This window comes from Hippocampus comes, unplaced genomic scaffold (assembly GCF_001891065.2).
Source record: "Hippocampus comes isolate QL1 unplaced genomic scaffold, H_comes_QL1_v1.1 scaffold94, whole genome shotgun sequence".
Lineage (NCBI taxonomy): Eukaryota > Metazoa > Chordata > Actinopteri > Syngnathiformes > Syngnathidae > Hippocampus > Hippocampus comes.
The window spans coordinates 3257164-3263578 of NW_017806059.1; positions in this window are offsets into that span (position 1 = coordinate 3257164).

The following is a 6415-nucleotide window of genomic DNA, read 5'->3' on the forward strand; positions in this document are numbered from 1 at the left end:
CCTATTCACTGGGATGCTTTCATTTCATTTACTTCAAACTGTATGCCTGCAGTCTGTTGGACTGTCTGTCTGTCTGTCAACTGTCACTGGTAATCTCATTTCACGCACACACACACGCGCACGCAAGCACGCTGGTGCACACCAGAGCATTGCGTGCGAACACATGCACGCACACTACGCTGAGCAACAGTCGGAACGGGCCGAAAATGAACGATACAAACAAACAAATCTTTTTTTCCCCACCCATTTCCTCCTCCCACCCCTTGCGGTCGACTTGGGACCAGTTTGCTGGCTCCCGGTCGATTCTGATCGACTATTAGGCGCACCCCTGCCTTAAAATCAGAGGTAATTTGCTGACTAGCTTAGCGCTTAGCGCCGTTGTTTGCGCATGAGCTGTGTTGCAGTCATTTGATTGGTTGCCCTCTATGTCAATCAAGTAACGGGATTGATGATAGGCTGACGTAGTACGTTCTGTGTACTTTGCGCCTTGTTTGAATGGCATCGCCACTGCCGAGGCGTTTTCGACACTTGTCGTTTGAAAGCCTGGGAGTCGCATTGAACCAGCCAAAGAGCCGCATGCGGCTCGCGAGCTGCGGGTTTGCCACCCCTGATCTATATCTATATGAGCTATATTAGCCTACTTTCAGTTTGCTACAATTACACGATGAGCCTTCATGATTAAATGGTGTTTTTTTTTCGTGCAGTGCATTTTGTAGAGCAGGGGTGCCCAACCTTTTTTGACCGAAGATCTTCTTTTCGTTCAACCAACCTACCACGATAGACCCACGCATACCCAACACACCTACAGACGCATGACGTCTGAAGCGGAGGCATGGGACTCACTTTTGCAGCGTTTTTGACGATCGTAGCTCACGTGTATCGTTTCATCCTGGCTCTTTGTTGCCAGCGACTTCTGTTGTACTTTTTGGGTGTTGTTTTTCTGGAATAAATTTCTTGTTTATCATTTATCCTACATTCGTGGGATCCGTTCTTATCGGTTCGCACCCGAATCTGACAGGCTATTGAAGTCATTGGTCTGCCCTCAATAGGCATGAAAAGGTTTGAACATTGGTTCATTTTAATCTAAGCAATCCATCCATCCATTTTCTAATCTGTTTATTCTCACAAGGGTCGCGGGTATGCTGAAGCCTATCCCAGCGGTCTTCTGGCAGTAGGTGGGGTCTACCCTGAACTGGTTGCCATCCCATTTCAGGGCACACATAGACGAACAACCATCCACGCCCACACTCACACCTAGGGACAATTTAGAGTCTTCCATTAACCTGCCATGCCCGTTTTTAGAATGTGGGAGGAAACCGGAGTACCTGGAGAAAAACCACACAGGCACGGGGAGATCATGCAAACTGCAAACAAGAAGGCCGGAACCGGAATCGAACCCTGCACCTCTGCACTGTAAGGCTGACACGCTAACCACTCGATCACCTGGCTGCCCTTGATAAGATCTGACGATTAAAAAACATATTCCCTTCAGGCAGAAGGTTTCGCTACCACTACAATAAAAATAAGTTGGTAGATGTCTTCAGGCCTAGACTTATCAAATATTAACAAGACATGATCATATGGGTTACAGCAGTTTTGTAGTCAAGGTAATTCCAAATTTTAAAGTGAATTAAAAATGGTGGCCTTTTGTTTAACATATGGCACCAAGAGACTTTTTGAAGGTCTTGGCCTGTTAAATATACCACCAGATTTTCATTGATCTAGGTGAAACATACAATTCAGGGTGCTTTGTTAAACACTTCTTGGGGGCGCTGATCAGCCTTTTTTTTTTTTAATTGCACAATCAACCAATAACATATTGATGCTTTTGCCAGGCCTGATATGTGTGCAAAGTTTCACGAATTTTTGCATGTTTAAACACTCAAAATCAGAAACGAACAACCATTCGTGCTCACACTCACACCTAGGGACAATTTGGTGTGTTCAATCAGCCTGCCATGCATGTTTTTGGAATGTGGGAGTAAACCGGAGGACCCGGAGAAAACCCACACAAGCACGGGGAGAACATGCAAACTCCACACAGGAAGGCCTGAGCTGGAATTGAACCCGGAACTGGAATTGAATACCTCTGCACTCTGACATCGACGTGCTAACCATTCGACTACCGGGCCGCCCTCCTGGAGCAGATGTGTCGGCAAAATCATCTGGCGTAGGGAGAGAGTTTGGAACTGGCTTTCGAAACCATCTGATTGCCTGCAGGTGTGGTTTAATGAGCCCTGCTCTCCAGCAGCTCTGCCCCGCCTTCCTGCACTGCCCTGGCTGAGAGACTGAGAAGGAATTTTGGTTTTTTTGAGAACACTCAAGACAAGAAAAGAATACGAATCACAACCACAATACTCAGCCTTCACACAATAAAGTACAGTACTGAATAGGAATAACCTATGCGTGAAGGACTTAACCTTCACACAAATACAGCCTACTTACCGGATAAACTGCTGGCTCTTCTCTGGTTGTGCAGGACAGATTCAAAATTAGGTGCTCGTAGACATGCAGCTTGTCTTCCATTTACTGAATCGGATATGCTGGACTCTGATTGGCTTTGCCTACACAGCTGTCAAGCGATTTTGTCGCATTGCTTCTATTTTGTGCAGTTTTGGTGCACAAGGCCCCGGGCGCGTCCCATCCAAGTCCGGCGCACAGTCACGTCTATTCCTATGTTTGCAATTATGTTAAAATTAGTCTCAGTATTATTTTTAGTATGACTGTCGTATACAATGATTTGTCTTAACCCTGTAATGCCTAACCCTTCAAGGAATAGCCAGAAAAATCTGATTTTTGGGAACTGAGATGTTCATTAACCCTTATAACAAAATCGACAAAAATATTTTTGCCATATCATGTTGTTTTAGATATTTGTCGTATCACATTGATAAGCATTATGTAGATTACATCTGAAAATGATAATTTGGGGAAAATCATATTTTAATAAACCTGCAGTACCAAATTTGATACAGATGATTTAATGCAACATAAAGAATGAGTTACTTAATGAAGATGCATGTATCAAATTTGATACAAATGGCATTATAAGGTTAACACTGACATGCGTATGTCACACTTTTTTTTTTTTTAGGATGACAATATGTAATCATGTCGTGCAAATTGTAGTACAATCTCAGGTGTTTGGATTTTTTCTGCTTCATGTCGCATGATACCTGTCATTCTTGTCGCCTGTTGCTGCTTCGCACCACAAAGCAATGCTCTGAATTGATTTTTAAAAAATATATATTTTTTTTTAATGGGATCACGGAACGCAAAGGCTTAAATACATGTCTAGCGTAAATGTAGCATAAGTCTAGCACGTCATTTGCTGACAGACTGTGACTGAGTGTGGTAGCTTGCCACCTATTTAATCACAAGTGGACTACAATGACTTGAGGAACCAAGTTAAAGGCATAGCCACACACTGAAGAGGTCCTGAAAATGAATACATGGACCAAATGTATCTCACAAAGCATTCTGCAACCAAGAACTTAAGCGGGGAATCAGAGGAACACATCAAAAAGTTCTCTCACCTTAAAAAAAAAAAAAAATCAATAAATTGTCATTTAAATCCGCAATTATTACACTGTTGCTTTAAACAAATTAAAATCAGGGTTGCACCACCGTATTTTCAAAATAAGCTTCCACTTTCAAGACTGACCAATGTTGTCTTAGCCACGCAAAAAAATATGCACGGTGGGAATACAATCACTGACTCATCAATTGTTTTAATATGTGGCAAATGTGTTAAAATCGTTATTGTTCAAGAGAATTATTGGTACAGTATGTTGTTGCCGGCAACCATGTGTGGAGGGTCCCCTGGACAGTGGTAATATCAATCCTGAACTGAGCAGTGGTCAGTAAATGGAAACGTCATAAAAATCAAGAAAGATGGGCAACTGCAACAACATTTAGTTCTCTCTCAGCGCTTACATTCCAATAAGTGTAGCAAAGTAGCGAGCTTCATTATTCACACAGTGATGTTTGCAATGAGAAAGGAAAAGAGCAACGCTGAACTTGATTTTATATTTTATATATAAATTAAGGGTATGTACATTGCTGCTAAAGAAAAAAATATACAAAACATTTTATAATCATATGACATTTACATGTGAATTTTACACATTTTTCAATAACTTACAAATGCATTATTTGAATAAAAAATATATTTCTTTACAAAACATCTGTGTATGTACATATTCATTTATAATATTTCAGAAGAGTGTAGCAATGTTTGAAGGTTATTTCTGATCTGAACTTACTCTCTTTCACCAGATGCATCTTTTAAATCCTCCTCCATAAGAAATATGCGCCTTGTAAACTATATTACATATTGAGAACACAAGACATCTCACCAAAGAATTCCATCAAGTCTGAAAAGTGTGTAAATGTACAAAATGTAACAGCAATGACAGAGGTACAAAGTACAACAGTGAATCGCCTCAAAGCCCACATGCAGTTGAACCATGAAACAATGAGCACATATGCTCACGTGCACTTTTGCTCAGCATCGTATTACATACAGCACACAGTATGTGGATTAATGCAGTAAATGTTATGCCTCCCTTGAAAACATGCCCAAACGTTATTAAAGGCACTACTATGTGGTCGAAAGGATCAAACAGATGGAAAAGCTCATACTGATGGTGGTTCATGTTTGTGCGATTCTTCTTTGTTCATGTTTGTTGTACATTTATTGGCAGCAGCTGATGACTCACTGTCAGTGGGCATCAATGAACAAGATCAAGGCCTTGTACTCATCAAGCGTTTTAAAATGTGCATGTCGATCGAGAACACAAAATGACAAAAAAATAAGTGCTCATTTAAATTTGCTAGGTAAAGGTACTGAGTGGGATAGGAAATGTGGGGGAAAAAAATCCAAAACAGCCAATTAAGCTGCAGCAATGGTGTGTGTGCTGTGTTTGTTCCTGGAATAGGGTAAATAAAATAAACAAAAAACAAAATCAACAAAAATATGTAAAGGGGTTACTGGACATTTCCATCCGTGGACACTCGGGACCAGCAGGGTAGAGTGTGACTTATAAGAATTGGCTGCATACAATAGGCAGATCTCAAGTCTCTGAATTGCAACGTTCCGAGCTCCTTTCTTCTTGATTACTAGGAAGTTGTTCTCATGCCGCCATATTCAGGACCATCTCAGTTGTCTTAAATGTGCATCAAGTTACGTGTATGGAGATGAATGCAGGTAGACGTGCATGTGACCCGCTGTTTTGGGGCTGGGTGCCTACGATGACGCTAAGCTAGTAGGGACGACGTGTCTAGATGGCAAAAAACAGAAATAATGAAGATGCTGGCACACTGTGCTGCATACTAGAGGTAAGATCTTAAGCTTCGGGTCGGGTCGGGCCTAAAATGTCAATCATTGCTTTGGGTCAGGTTGGGCTGGGCTTCTCTCTCGCTGACTTTTTTTTACTAAATATATGTTTATAAAAATGTGTACTCATACCTGTCAACTTTTCGGAGTGCCAACCTGTATAAACTACCAAAAAAATCCTTATAAAGAGCAAAAAATCCTTATAACATACCAAAGCATTTTATATGTCAAAATAACGGCAGAAAAAAAAACACGAAATATGAATGATATATTTGTTTCCTTGTAGAACTTGCTTGTACACTACCGAAGTATGCAATGAATACTCTGCTGTTTTCAACTAGGAACCACGTGATTTACTGCAAAGTTACCGGAAATGAAAGCATTCGAGTAGACTTGCACCATTCTGGGCAAAATCAAACGGAACTACCTGTTAGGGGAAAAAAAACCAAAAAAAAAAACCGGAAATTTTCAGAATCCGTATGGTTTGTGCGATATGGCCATATACGTAAGATTCACCACAAAATCCGTATGAACTATGGCTAAACTGTATGAGTTGACAGGTATGTGTACTAAAACGATGTGTGGATACTAAACTAAGGAATACTTGTTTTAAAATAAATAATTTGGATAAAACAGAGAAGGTGCTCTAACGTAATTGCGATACAACAACTAAACAGGAGCCGCAGAGCCAGAGCATGCTCTGCGCATGTGAATGCCACCCTCTTAATAATCTTCCCCTCCGCAAGTCTGCATCTGTTTTGACCTGGTATCCCCAATATGGAGGAGCAAGAAGTTAAGGATAAACTAAAGACAGGAGAACTGATAAGACAAACACGCACCGGTAAGAGTGAGGTGTGGAGAAGCTTCAAAATGATTGTTGAAAATGCCACAGAAACTTGCGTTGGTTTCGCTGAATGTAGTCAATGTGGTGCTTTGCTTTCATACGAGAGCAAAAAGACTGGCACCTCGACGCTGAGCAGGCATTTAAACAGCTGCACTGGCAAAATTGATGATCGTCAAACGAGATCATATTATCATTTGTTTCAAAAAACGCCCCTCTTCGCGCTAAGCAGGCCA